This window comes from Dendrobates tinctorius, unplaced genomic scaffold (assembly GCF_039654945.1).
Source record: "Dendrobates tinctorius isolate UK_male_01 unplaced genomic scaffold, ASM3965494v1 ptg000162l, whole genome shotgun sequence".
NCBI lineage: Eukaryota > Metazoa > Chordata > Amphibia > Anura > Dendrobatidae > Dendrobates > Dendrobates tinctorius.
The window spans coordinates 54,886,648-54,902,466 of NW_027361829.1; the positions used below are offsets into that span (position 1 = coordinate 54,886,648).

At 52.8% G+C, this 15,819-nt stretch overlaps 1 long non-coding RNA gene across 2 annotated transcripts in view; it reads right to left on the minus strand.

The window, feature by feature from the left end:
* Window positions 1-15,329, minus strand: part of LOC141052734 (uncharacterized) — a 33,716-nt gene extending 18,387 nt beyond the window's left edge. Inside the window, exon 1 of one of the 2 annotated variants that reach the window (XR_012220880.1) lies at window positions 14,996-15,329. This is a non-coding gene — a long non-coding RNA (uncharacterized lncRNA). The remainder of the gene's footprint in view (window positions 1-14,995) is intronic. The other variant, XR_012220879.1, reaches the window with a different exon arrangement.
* Window positions 15,330-15,819: the final 490 nt, after the last annotated feature.

The following is a 15,819-nucleotide window of genomic DNA, read 5'->3' on the forward strand; positions in this document are numbered from 1 at the left end:
AACCTCATTTCCACATCATGTGCAGTCCCCCTATAACCCCCCACATCATCTGTGCAGTCCCCCTTTAACCCCCCACATATGTGCAGTCCCCCATTAACCCCCACATCATATGTGCAGTCCACTCTTAACCCCATCCCCACATCATGTGCAGTCCCCCTTTATCCCCCCATATCATATGTGCAGTCCCCCTTTAACCCCAACCCCACATCATGTGCAGTCCATTTAACCCCCTTATATAATCTGTGCAGTCCCCCTTTAACCCCCTCCCCACATCATCACGTGCAGTCCCCCTTTAACCCCATCCCCACATCATATGTGCAGTCCCCCTTTAACGCCCTCCCCACATCATGATGTGTAGTGCCCCTATAACCCCCCTATCATGTGCAGTCCCTCTATATCCCCCTACAGCATGTGAAGTCCCCCTTTAACCCCATCCCCACATCATGTGCAGTCCCCGCATAACCCCGCACATCATCTGTGCAGTCCCCCTTTAACCCCCCACATATGTGCAGTCCCCCATTAACCCCACATCATATGTGCAGTCCCCTCTTAGCCCCATCCCCACATCATGTGCAGTCCCCCTTTAACCCCCATATCATATGTGCAGTCCCCCTTCAACCAAATCCTCACATCATGTGCAGTCCCTTTAACCCCCCATGTAATAAGTGCAGTCGCCCTTTAACCCCCTCCCCACATCATCATGTGCAGTCCCCCTTTAACCTCCTCTCTCCACATCATCATGTGCTGTCCCCCTTTAACCCCATCCCCACATGTGCAGCCCCCCTTTAACCTCATCCCCACATCATCATGTGCAGCCCCCCTTTAACCCCATCCCCACATCATCATGTGCAGCCCCCCATTAACCCCATGCCCACATCATTATGTGCAGTCCTCCTTTAACCCCATCCCATCATCATGTGCAGTCCCCCTTTAACCCCATCCCCACATCATCATGTGCAGTCCCCCTTTAACCCCATCCCCACATCATCATGTGCAGTCCCCCTTTAACCCCATCCCCACATCATCATGTGCAGCCCCCCTTTAACCCCATCCTCTCCCCCAATTCATCATGTGCAGTCTCCTTTACCCCCCACTTTGACATGTGCAGTCCCATTTACCCCATGTCATCATGTGCAGTCCCCCTTTAACCCCCTCCCCACATCATTATGTGTAATCCCCCTTTAACCCCCTCCCCACATCATCATGTACAGTCCTACTATAAACCCCCAAACATCATCTGTGCAGTCCCCCATTAACCCCATCCCCACATCATCATGTGCAGTCCCCTTTAATCCCATCCCCACATCATCATGTGCAGTCCCCCTTTAACCCCATCCCCACATCATCATGTGCAGTTCCCCTTTAACCCCATCCCCACATCATCATGTGCAGCCCCCTTTAACCCCATCCCCTCCCCCCAATTCATCATGTGCAGTCTCCTTTACCCCCCACTTCGACATGTGCAGTCCCATTTACCCCATGTCATCATGTGCAGTCCCCCTTTAACCCCCTCCCCACATCATTATGTGTAATCCCCCTTTAACCCCCTCCCCATATCATCATGTGCAGTCCCCCATTAACTCCCACATCATATGTGCAGTCCCCCTTTAACCCCATCCCCACATCATCATGTGCAGTCTCCCTTTAACTCCCACATCATATGTGCAGTCCCCCTTTAACCCCCTCCCCACATCATCATGTGCAGTCCCCCTATAACCCCCTATCATCACGTGCAGTCCTCCTATAACCCCCTACAGCATGTGAAATCCACCTTTGACTCCATCCCCACATCATGTGTAGTCGCTTTAACCCCCCATGTAATCGGTGCAGTCCCCTTTAACCCCTCCCCACATCATGTGCAGTCCCCTTTAACCCCCTCTCTCCACATCATCATGTGCAGTCCCCCTTTAAACCCATCCCCACATGTGCAGCCCCCCTTTAACCCCATCCCCACATCATCATGTGCAGCCCCCCTTTAACCCCATCCCCACATCATCATGTGCAGCCCCCATTAACCCCATCCCCACATCATCATGTGCAGTCCCCCTTTAACCCCATCCCCACATCATCATGTGCAGCCCCCCTTTAACCCCATCCCCTCTCCCCAATTCATCATGTGCAGTCTCCTTTACCCCCACTTCGACATGTGCAGTCCCATTTACCCCATGTCATCATGTGCAGTCCTCCTTTAACCCCCTCCCCACATCATTATGTGCAGTCCTCCTTTAACCCCCTCCCCACATCATCATGTGCAGTCCCCCTATAAACCCCCAAACATCATCTGTGCAGTCCTCCATTAACTCCCACATCATATGTGCAGTACCCCTTTAACCCCATCCCCACATCATATGTGCAGTCTCCTTTAACTCCCACATCATATGTGCAGTCCCCCTTTAACCCCATCCCCACATCATATGTGCAGTCCCCCTTTAACCCCCTCCCCACACTATCATGTGCAGTCCCCTATAACCCCTTATCACGTGCAGTCCCCCTATAACCACCTACAGCATGTGAAATCCCCCTTTATCTCCATCCCCACATGATGTGCAGTCCCTTTGACCCCCCATGTAATCTGTGCAGTCCCCCTTTAACCTACTCCCCACATCATCATGTGCAGTCCCCCTTTAACCCCCTCTCTCCACATCATCATGTGCAGTCCCCCTTTAACCCCATCCCCACATGTGCAGCCCCCCTTTAACCCCATCCCCACATCATCATGTGCAGCCCCCCTTTAACCCCATCCCCACATCATCATGTGCAGCCCCCCTTTAACCCCATCCCCACATCATATGTGCAGTCCCCCTTTAACTCCCTCCCCACATCACATGTGCAGTCCCCCTTTAACTCCCTCCCCACATCATCATGTGCAGTCCGCCTATAACCCCCTATCATGTGCAGTCCCCCTATAACCCCCTACAGCATGTGAAATCCCCTTTAACTCCATCCCCACATGATGTACAGTCCCTTTGACCCCCCATGTAATCTGTGCAGTCCCCCTTTAACCTCCTCCCCACATCATCATGTGCAGTCCCCCTTTAACCCCCTCTCTCCACATCATCATGTGCAGCCCCCCCATTAACCCCATCCCCACATCATCATGTGCAGTCCCCCTTTAACCCCATCCCCACATCATCATGTGCAGCCCCCCTTTAACCCCATCCCCTCCCCCAATTCATCATGTGCAGTCTCCTTTACCCCCCACTTCGACATGTGCAGTCCCATTTACCCAATGTCATCATGTGCAGTCCCCCTTTAACCCCCTCCCCACATCATTATGTGCAGTCCCCCTTTAACCCCCTCCCCAAATCATCATGTGCAGTCCCCCTATAAACCCCCAAACATCATCTGTGCAGTCCCCATTAACTCCCACATCATATGTGCAGTCCCCCTTTAACTCCCACATATGTGCTGTCCCCCTTTAACCCCATCCCCACATCATATGTGCAGTCCCCCTTAAACCCCCTCCCCACATCATCATGTGCAGTCCCCCTTTAACCCCCCACATCATTTGTGCAGTTCCCCTTTAACCCCCCAAATATGTGCAGTCCCCCATTAACCCCCACATCATATTTGCAGTCCACTCTTAACCCCATCCCCACATCATGTGCAGTCCACCTTTTACGCCATCGCATCATCATGTGCAGTCCCCCTTTAACCCCATCCCCACATCATGTGCAGTCCACCTTTTACGCCATCGCATCATCATGTGCAGTCCCCCTTTAACCCCATCCCCACATCATATGTGCAGTCCCCCTTTAACCCCCTCCCCACATCATTATGTGCAGTCCCCCTTTAACCCCCTCCCTACATCATCATGTGCAGTCCCCCTATAAACCCCCAAACATCATCTGTGCAGTCCCCCTTTAACTCCCACATCATATGTGCAGTCCCCCTTTAACCCCATCCCCACATCATATGTGCAGTCCCCCTTTAACCCCCTCCCCACATCATCATGTGCAGTCCCCCATAATCCCCTATCATCATGTGCAGTCCCCCTATAACCCCCAACAGCATGTGAAATCCCAATTTAACCTCATCCCCACATCATGTGCAGTCCCCCTATAACCCCCCATGTCATCTGTGCAGTCCCCCTTTAACCCCCCACATATGTGCAGTCCCCCATTAACCCCCATATCATATGTGCAGTCCACTCTTAACCCCATCCCCACATCGTGTGCAGTCCCCCTTTAACCCCCCCATATCATATGTTCAGTCCCCCTTTAACCCCAACCCCACATCATGTGCAGTCCATTTAACCCCCCCATATAATCTGTGCAGTCCCCTTTAACCCCCTCCCCACATCATCATGTGCAGTCCCCCTTTAACCCCATCCCCACATCATATGTGCAGTCCCCCTTTAACCCCATCCCCACATCATGTGTAGTGCCCCTATAACCCCCCTATCATCATGTGCAGTCCCCCTATAACCCCCTACAGCATGTGAAGTCCCCTTTTAACCCCATCCCCACATCATGTGCAGTCCCCCTATAACCCCCCACATCATCTGTGCAGTCCCCCTTTAACCCCCCACATATGTGCAGTCCCCCATTAACCCCACATCATATGTGCAGTCCCCTCTTAGCCCCATCCCCACATCATGTGCAGTCCCCCTTTAACCCCCATATCATATGTGCAGTCCCCCTTTAACCACATCCCCACATCATGTGCAGTCCCTTTAACCCCCCATGTAATAGGTGCAGTCCCCCTTTAACCCCCTCCCCCACATCATCATGTGCAGTCCCCCTTTAACCCCCTCTCTCCACATCATCATGTGCAGCCCCCCTTTAACCCCATCCCCACATGTGCAGCCCCCCTTTAACCCCATCATGTGCAGTCCCTTTAACCCCCATGTAATCTGTGCAGTCCCCCTTTAACCCCCTCCCCACATTATTATGTGCAGTCCCCCTTTAACCCCCTCCCTACATCATCATGTGCAGTCCCCCTATAATCCCCTATCATCATGTGCAGTCCCCCTATAACCCCCTACAGCATGTGAAATCCCCCTTTAACCTCATTTTCACATCATGTGCAGTCCCCCTATAACCCCCATCATCTGTGCAGTCCCCCTTTAACCCCCCACATATGTGCAGTCCCCCATTAACCCCCACATCATATGTGCAGTCCACTCTTAACCCCATCCCCACATCATGTGCAGTCCCCCTTTATCCCCCCATATCATATGTGCAGTCCCCCTTTAACCCCAACCCCACATCATGTGCAGTCCATTTAACCCCCTTATATAATCTGTGCAGTCCCCCTTTAACCCCCTCCCCACATCATCACGTGCAGTCCCCCTTTAACCCCATCCCCACATCATATGTGCAGTCCCCCTTTAACGCCCTCCCCACATCATGATGTGTAGTGCCCCTATAACCCCCCTATCATGTGCAGTCCCCCTATAACCCCCTACAGCATGTGAAGTCCCCCTTTAACCCCATCCCCACATCATATGCAGTCCCCGTATAACCCCGCACATCTGTGCAGTCCCCCTTTAACCCCCCACATATGTGCAGTCCCCCATTAACCCCACATCATATGTGCAGTCCCCTCTTAGCCCCATCCCCACATCATGTGCAGTCCCTTTAACCCCCATGTAATCTGTGCAGTCCCCCTTTAACCCCCTCCCCACATTATTATGTGCAGTCCCCCTTTAACCCCCTCCCTACATCATCATGTGCAGTCCCCCTATAAACCCCCAAACATCATCTGTGCAGTCCCCCTTTAACTCCCACATCATATGTGCTGTCCCCCTTTAACCCCATCCCCACATCATATGTGCAGTCCCCCTTTAACCCCCTCCTCACATCATCATGTGCAGTCCCCCTATAATCCCCTATCATCATGTGCAGTCCCCCTATAACCCCCTACAGCATGTGAAATCCCCCTTTAACCTCATTTCCACATCATGTGCAGTCCCCCTATAACCCCCCACATCATCTGTGCAGTCCCCCTTTAACCCCCCACATATGTGCAGTCCCCCATTAACCCCCACATCATATGTGCAGTCCACTCTTAACCCCATCCCCACATCATGTGCAGTCCCCCTTTATCCCCCCATATCATATGTGCAGTCCCCCTTTAACCCCAACCCCACATCATGTGCAGTCCATTTAACCCCCTTATATAATCTGTGCAGTCCCCCTTTAACCCCCTCCCCACATCATCACATGCAGTCCCCCTTTAACCCCATCCCCACATCATATGTGCAGTCCCCCTTTAACGCCCTCCCCACATCATGATGTGTAGTGCCCCTATAACCCCCCTATCATGTGCAGTCCCCCTATAACCCCCTACAGCATGTGAAGTCCCCCTTTAACCCCATCCCCACATCATGTGCAGTCCCCGTATAACCCCGCACATCATCTGTGCAGTCCCCCTTTAACCCCCCACATATGTGCAGTCCCCCATTAACCCCACATCATATGTGCAGTCCCCTCTTAGCCCCATCCCCACATCATGTGAAGTCCCCCTTTAACCCCCATATCATATGTGCAGTCCCCCTTCAACCACATCCCCACATCATGTGCAGTTCCTTTAACCCCCCATGTAATAAGTGCAGTCCCCCTTTAACCCCCTCCCCACATCATCATGTGCAGTCCCCCTTTAACCTCCTCTCTCCACATCATCATGTGCTGTCCCCCTTTAACCCCATCCCCACATGTGCAGCCCCCCTTTAACCTCATCCCCACATCATGTGCAGCCCCCCTTTAACCCCATCCCCACATCATCATGTGCAGCCCCCCATTAACCCCATGCCCACATCATTATGTGCAGTCCTCCTTTAACCCCATCCCATCATCATGTGCAGTCCCCCTTTAACCCCATCCCCACATCATCATGTGCAGTCCCCCTTTAACCCCATCCCCACATCATCATGTGCAGTCCCCCTTTAACCCCATCCCCACATCATCATGTGCAGCCCCCCTTTAACCCCATCCTCTCCCCCAATTCATCATGTGCAGTCTCCTTTACCCCCCACTTTGACATGTGCAGTCCCATTTACCCCATGTCATCATGTGCAGTCCCCCTTTAACCCCCTCCCCACATCATTATGTGTAATCCCCTTTAACCCCCTCCCCACATCATCATGTACAGTCCCACTATAAACCCCCAAACATCATCTGTGCAGTCCCCTTTAACCCCATCCCTACATCATCATGTGCAGTCCCCCTTTAACCCCATCCCCACATCATCATGTGCAGTCCCCCTTTAACCCCATCCCCACATCATCATGTGCAGTCCCCCTTTAACCCCATCCCCACATCATCATGTGCAGTCCCCCTTTAACCCCATCCCCACATCATCATGTGCAGTCCCCCTTTAACCCCATCCCCACATCATGTGTAGTCGCTTTAACCCCCCATGTAATCGGTGCAGTCCCCCTTTAACCCCTCCCCACATCATGTGCAGTCCCCCTTTAACCCCCTCTCTCCACATCATCATGTGCAGTCCCCCTTTAAACCCATCCCCACATATGCAGCCCCCCTTTAACCCCATCCCCACATCATCATGTGCAGCCCCCCTTTAACCCCATCCCCACATCATCATGTGCAGCCCCCATTAACCCCATCCCCACATCATCATGTGCAGCCCCCCTTTAACCCCATCCCCTCTCCCCAATTCATCATGTGCAGTCTCCTTTACCCCCACTTCGACATGTGCAGTCCCATTTACCCCATGTCATCATGTGCAGTCCTCCTTTAACCCCCTCCCCACATCATTATGTGCAGTCCTCCTTTAACCCCCTCCCCACATCATCATGTGCAGTCCCCCTATAAACCCCCAATCATCATCTGTGCAGTCCTCCATTAACTCCCACATCATATGTGCAGTACCCCTTTAACCCCATCCCCACATCATATGTGCAGTCTCCTTTAACTCCCACATCATATGTGCAGTCCCCCTTTAACCCCATCCCCACATCATATGTGCAGTCCCCCTTTAACCCCCTCCCCACACTATCATGTGCAGTCCCCTATAACCCCTTATCATCACGTGCAGTCCCCCTATAACCCCTACAGCATGTGAAATCCCCCTTTAACTCCATCCCCACATGATGTGCAGTCCCTTTGACCCACCATGTAATCTGTGCAGTCCCCCTTTAACCTCCTCCCCACATCATGTGCAGTCCCCCTTTAACCCCCTCTCTCCACATCATCATGTGCAGTCCCCCTTTAACCCCATCCCCACATCATCATGTGCAGCCCCCCTTTAACCCCATCCCCACATCATCATGTGCAGCCCCCATTAACCCCATCCCCACATCATCATGTGCAGCCCCCCTTTAACCCCATCCCCTCTCCCCAATTCATCATGTGCAGTCTCCTTTACCCCCACTTCGACATGTGCAGTCCCATTTACCCCATGTCATCATGTGCAGTCCTCCTTTAACCCCCTCCCCACATCATTATGTGCAGTCCTCCTTTAACCCCCTCCCCACATCATATGTGCAGTCCCCCTTTAACCCCATCCCCACATCATATGTGCAGTCCCCCTTTAACTACCACATCATATGTGCAGTCCCCTTTAACCCCCTCCCCACATCATCATGTGCAGTCCCCCTTTAACCCCATCCCCACATCATATGTGCAGTCCCCCTTTAACCCCCTCCCCACATCATGTGTAGTCCCCCTTTAACCCCCCTATCATCATGTGAAGTCCCCCTTTAACCCCATCCCCTCATCATGTGCAGTCCCCCTATAATCCCCCACATCATCTGTGCAGTCCCCCTTTAACCCCATCCCCACATCATCATGTGCAGTCCTCCTTTAACCCCATCCCCACATCATCATGTGCAGTCCCCCTATAAACCCCCAAACATCATCTGTGCAGTCCCCATTAACTCCCACATCATATGTGCAGTCCCCTTTTAACCCCATCCCCACATCATATGTACAGTCCCCTTTAACCCCCTCCCCACATCATCATGTGCAGTCCCCCTTTAACCCCATCCCCACATCATCATGTGCAGTCCCCCTTTAACCCCATCCCCACATCATATGTGCAGTCCCCCTTTAACCCCCTCCCCACATCATGATGTGTAGTGCCCCTATAACCCCCCTATCACCATGTGCAGTCCCCCTATAACCCCCTACAGCATGTGAAGTCCCCTTTTAACCCCATCCCCACATCATGTGCAGTCCCCCTATAACCCCCCACATCATCTGTGCAGTCCCCCTTTAACCCCCCACATATGTGCAGTCCCCCATTAACCCCTCATCATATGTGCAGTCCCCCATTAACCTCCACATCATACGTGCAGTCCCCTCTTAACCCCATCCCCACATCATGTGCAGTCCCCCTTTATCCCCCATATCATATGTGCAGCCCCCCTTTAGCCCCATCCCCACATCATGTGCAGTCCCTTTAACCCCCCATGTAATAAGTGCAGTCCCCTTTAACCCCCTCCCCCACATCATGTGCAGTCCCCCTTTAACCCCCTCTCTCCACATCATCATGTGCAGTCCCCCTTTAACCCCATCCCCAAATGTGCAGCCCCCCTTTAACCCCATCCCCACATCATGTGCAGTCCCTTTAACCCCCATGTAATCTGTGCAGTCCCCCTTTAACCCCCTCCCCACATTATTATGTGCAGTCCCCCTTTAACCCCCTCCCTACATCATCATGTGCAGTCCCCCTATAAACCCCCAAACATCATCTGTGCAGTCCCCCTTTAACTCCCACATCATATGTGCAGTCCCCCTTTAACCCCATCCCCATATCATATGTGCAGTCTCCCTTTAACCCCCTCCTCACATCATCATGTGCAGTCCCCCTATAATCCCCTATCATCATGTGCAGTCCCCCTATAACCCCCTACAGCATGTGAAATCCCCCTTTAACCTCATTTCCACATCATGTGCAGTCCCCCTATAACCCCCCACATCATCTGTGCAGTCCCCCTTTAACCCCCCACATATGTGCAGTCCCCCATTAACCCCCACATCATATGTGCAGTCCACTCTTAACCCCATCCCCACATCATGTGCAGTCCCCCTTTATCCCCCCATATCATATGTGCAGTCCCCCTTTAACCCCCTTATATAATCTGTGCAGTCCCCCTTTAACCCCCTCCCCACATCATCACGTGCAGTCCCCCTTTAACCCCATCCCCACATCATATGTGCAGTCCCCCTTTAACGCCCTCCCCACATCATGATGTGTAGTGCCCCTATAACCCCCCTATCATGTGCAGTCCCCCTATAACCCCCTACAGCATGTGAAGTCCCCTTTTAACCCCATCCCCACATCATGTGCAGTCCCCCTATAACCCCCCACATCATCTGTGCAGTCCCCCTTTAACCCCCCACATATGTGCAGTCCCCCATTAACCCCCACATCATATGTGCAGTCCACTCTTAACCCCATCCCCACATCATGTGCAGTCCCCCTTTATCCCCCCATATCATATGTGCAGTCCCCCTTTAACCCCCTTATATAATCTGTGCAGTCCCCCTTTAACCCCCTCCCCACATCATCACGTGCAGTCCCCCTTTAACCCCATCCCCACATCATATGTGCAGTCCCCCTTTAACGCCCTCCCCACATCATGATGTGTAGTGCCCCTATAACCCCCCTATCATGTGCAGTCCCCCTATAACCCCCTACAGCATGTGAAGTCCCCGTATAACCCCGCACATCATCTGTGCAGTCCCCCTTTAACCCCCCACATATGTGCAGTCCCCCATTAACCCCACATCATATGTGCAGTCCCCTCTTAGCCCCATCCCCACATCATGTGCAGTCCCCCTTTAACCCCCATATCATATGTGCAGTCCCCCTTTAACCACATCCCCACATCATGTGCAGTTCCTTTAACCCCCCATGTAATAAGTGCAGTCCCCCTTTAACCCCCTCCCCACATCATCATGTGCAGTCCCCCTTTAACCTCCTCTCTCCACATCATCATGTGCTGTCCCCCTTTAACCCCATCCCCACATGTGCAGCCCCCCTTTAACCTCATCCCCACATCATCATGTGCAGCCCCCCTTTAACCCCATCCCCACATCATCATGTGCAGCCCCCCATTAACCCCATCCCCACATCATCATGTGCAGCCCCCCATTAACCCCATCCCCACATCATCATGTGCAGTCCCCCTTTAACCCCATCCCCACATCATCATGTGCAGTCCCCCTTTAACCCCCTCCCCACATCATCATGTACAGTCCCACTATAAACCCCCAAACATCATCTGTGCAGTCCCCCATTAACCCCATCCCCACATCATCATGTGCAGTCCCCTTTAACCCCATCCCCACATCATCATGTGCAGTCCCCCTTTAACCCCATCCCCACATCATCATGTGCAGTCCCCCTTTAACCCCATCCCCACATCATCATGTGCAGTCCCCCTTTAACCCCATCCCCACATCATCATGTGCAGCCCCCCATTAACCCCATCCCCACATCATCATGTGCAGTCCCCCTTTAACCCCATCCCCACATCATCATGTGCAGTCCCCCTTTAACCCCATCCCCACATCATCATGTGCAGTCCCCCTTTAACCCCATCCCCACATCATCATGTGCAGTCCCCCTTTAACCCCATCCCCACATCATCATGTGCAGCCCCCCTTTAACCCCATCCTCTCCCCCAATTCATCATGTGCAGTCTCCTTTACCCCCCACTTTGACATGTGCAGTCCCATTTACCCCATGTCATCATGTGCAGTCCCCCTTTAACCCCCTCCCCACATCATTATGTGTAATCCCCCTTTAACCCCCTCCCCACATCATCATGTACAGTCCCACTATAAACCCCCAAACATCATCTGTGCAGTCCCCCATTAACCCCATCCCCACATCATCATGTGCAGTCCCCCTTTAACCCCATCCCCACATCATCATGTGCAGTCCCCCTTTAACCCCATCCCCACATCATCATGTGCAGTCCCCCTTTAACCCCATCCCCACATCATCATGTGCAGTCCCCCTTTAACCCCATCCCCACATCATCATGTGCAGCCCCCTTTAACCCCATCCCCTCCCCCAATTCATCATGTGCAGTCTCCTTTACCCCCCACTTCGACATGTGCAGTCCCATTTACCCCATGTCATCATGTGCAGTCCCCCTTTAACCCCCTCCCCACATCATTATGTGTAATCCCCCTTTAACCCCCTCCCCATATCATCATGTAAAGTCCCCCTATAAACCCCCAAACATCATCTGTGCAGTCCCCCTTTAACCCCATCCCCACATCATCATGTGCAGTCTCCCTTTAACTCCCACATCATATGTGCAGTCCCCCTTTAACCCCCTCCCCACATCATATGTGCAGTCCCCCTTTAACCCCCTCCCCACATCATCATGTGCAGTCCCCCTATAACCCCCTATCATCATGTGCAGTCCCCCTATAACCCCCTACAGCATGTGAAATCCACCTTTGACTCCATCCCCACATCATGTGTAGTCGCTTTAACCCCCCATGTAATCGGTGCAGTCCCCCTTTAACCCCTCCCCACATCATGTGCAGTCCCCCTTTAACCCCCTCCCTCCACATCATCATGTGCAGTCCCCCTTTAACCCCATCCCCACATGTGCAGCCCCCCCTTTAACCCCATCCCCACATCATCATGTGCAGCCCCCCTTTAACCCCATCCCCACATCATCATGTGCAGCCCCCATTAACCCCATCCCCACATCATCATGTGCAGTCCCCCTTTAACCCCATCCCCACATCATCATGTGCAGCCCCCCTTTAACCCCATCCCCTCTCCCCAATTCATCATGTGCAGTCTCCTTTACCCCCACTTCGACATGTGCAGTCCCATTTACCCCATGTCATCATGTGCAGTCCTCCTTTAACCCCCTCCCCACATCATTATGTGCAGTCCTCCTTTAACCCCCTCCCCACATCATCATGTGCAGTCCTCCTATAAACCCCAAACATCATCTGTGCAGTCCTCCATTAACTCCCACATCATATGTGCAGTACCCCTTTAACCCCATCCCCACATATGTGCAGTCTCCTTTAACTCCCACATCATATGTGCAGTCCCCCTTTAACCCCATCCCCACATCATATGTGCAGTCCCCCTTTAACCCCCTCCCCACACTATCATGTGCAGTCCCCTATAACCCCCTATCATCACGTGCAGTCCCCCTATAACACCCTACAGCATGTGAAATCCCCCTTTAACTCCATCCCCACATGATGTGCAGTCCCTTTGACCCCCATGTAATCTGTGCAGTCCCCCTTTAACCTCCTCCCCACATCATCATGTGCAGTCCCCCTTTAACCCCCTCTCTCCACATCATCATGTGCAGTCCCCCTTTATCCCCATCCCCACATGTGCAGCCCCCCTTTAACCCCATCCCCACATCATCATGTGCAGCCCCCCTTTAACCCCATCCCCACATCATCATGCAGTCCCCTTTTACCCCTCCCCACATCATGTGCAGTCCCCTTTTAACCCCCTCTCTCCACATCATCATGTGCAGTCCCCCTTTAACCCCATCCCCACATCATCATGTGCAGCCCCCCTTTAACCCCATCCCCTCCCCCAATTCATCATGTGCAGTCTCCTTTACCTACCACTTCGACATGTGCAGTCCCATTTACCCCATGTCATCATGTGCAGTCCCCCTTTAACCCTCTCCCCACATCATTATGTGCAGTCCCCCTTTAACCCCCTCCCCACATCATCATGTGCAGTCCCCCTATAAACCCCCAAACATCATCTGTGCAGTCCCCATTAACTCCCACATCATATGTGCAGTCCCCCTTTAACCCTATCCCCACATCATATGTGCTGTCCCCCTTTAACCCCCTCCCCACATCATATGTAGTCCCCCTTTAACCCCCTATCATCATGTGCAGTCCCCCTATAACCCTCTACAGCATGTGAAGTCCCCCTTTAACCCCATCCCCTCATCATGTGCAGTCCCCCTATAACCCCCCACATCATCTGTGCAGTCCCCCTTTAACCCCCCACATATGTGCAGTCCCCCATTAACCCCATCCCCACATCATCATGTGCAGTCCTCCTTTAACCCCATCCCCACATCATCATGTGCAGTCCCCCTATAAACCCCCAAACATCATCTGTGCAGTCCCCATTAACTCCCACATCATATGTGCAGTCCCCTTTTAACCCCATCCCCACATCATATGTGCAGTCCCCCTTTAACTCCCACATCATATGTGCAGTCCCCCTTTAACCCCATCCTCACATCATATGTGCTGTCCCCCTTTATCCCCCTCCCCACATCATGTGTAGTCCCCCTTTAACCCCCCTATCATCATGTGCAGTCCCCCTATAACCCTCTACAGCATGTGAAGTCCCCCTTTAACCCCATCCCCTCATCATGTGCAGTCCCCCTATAACCCCCCACATCATCTGTGCAGTCCCCCTTTAACCCCCCACATATGTGCAGCCCCCCTTTAACCCCATCCCCACATCATCATGTGCAGCCCCCCTATAACCCTCTACAGCATGTGAAGTCCCCCTTTAACCCCATCCCCTCATCATGTGCAGTCCCCCTATAACCCCCCCACATCATCTGTGCAGTCCCCCTTTAACCCCATCCCCACATCATCATGTGCAGCCCCCCTTAACCCTATCCCCACATCATCATGTGCAGCCCCCCTTTAACCCCATCCCCACATCATCATGTGCAGCCCCCCTTTAACCCCATCCCCACATCATCATGTGCAGTCCCCCTTTAACCCCATCCCCACATCATCCTATGCAGCCTCCCTTTAACCCCCCTCCCCACATCATTATATGCAGCCTCCCTTTAACCCCCCTCCCCACATCATTATATGCAGCCTCCCTTTAACCCCCCTCCCCACATCATCATATGCAGCCTCCCTTTAACCCCCCTCCCCACATCATCATGTGCAGCCCCCTTTAACCCCCCCTCCCCACATCGACATGTTCACACTGCACCCAGGGTTGGAGCCGCAGGTGGCATCATCCATCACTGCATCTAGTAAAGTTTCCTAAACTTGTTTATGGCCTGGAGTGCGATAGCAGGGAGCAGACTCACCTGGGAGCTGGCTGCTGACATTGCCCGGGCTGGCAGGACTCCCTCGCAGCACAATTATGTGCAGTGTGAGCTGAGCAGCACATGTCCCAGCAGCAGCAGGAGCTCTGCTGCCAGCCGTACCATCCTCTGGGTCCAGGGAGGCTGGCTGGGTGGAGGAGCTGCCGCCATCACTACCACCGCCGCCGCAGCAGCCCCAGTAAAAGCTTCAGGTGAGGGCGGCGGGCTTTTCAAATGTCTGCACAGGCCCTGGCGCGCTCTCTTCCCCCGCTGCGGCCCTGGTCAGAGCGTGCACCGAGAGAGTATGCGCGCACCAAGGCCTGTGCAGATGATTTAAAGGGCCGGCGGCCCATTTTAATGCTCAGAGACGCTGGCCCAGCGGGCATTTGCCCGCCTGGGCATATTATTAATCCGGGCCTGCCGTCTGCCTAATTCACATAGAAATAGATGGGGTTTAAGGAAACAATGTAGCCCTGTGACTTAATACTGTCTCCATGACCAGGAAATCACACAGCCTATCTTGCTTTGGTGAGATACCTACTTACGGTATCTCCTCTCCGTTCCACTCTCTCTCTCTCTCTATATATATATATATATATACTGTGTATATATATATATATATATATATATATATAAACAGTTGTGCTCAAAAGTTTACATACCCAGCAGAATTTTTGCTTTCTTGGCCATTCTTCAGAGAATATGAATGATGACACCGAAACTTTTTCACAACTCATGGTTAGTGGTTGGGTGAAGCCATTTATTGTCAAACTACTATGTTAATGACAACCCAAAACGTCCAAATGACCCTGATCAAAAGTTCACAT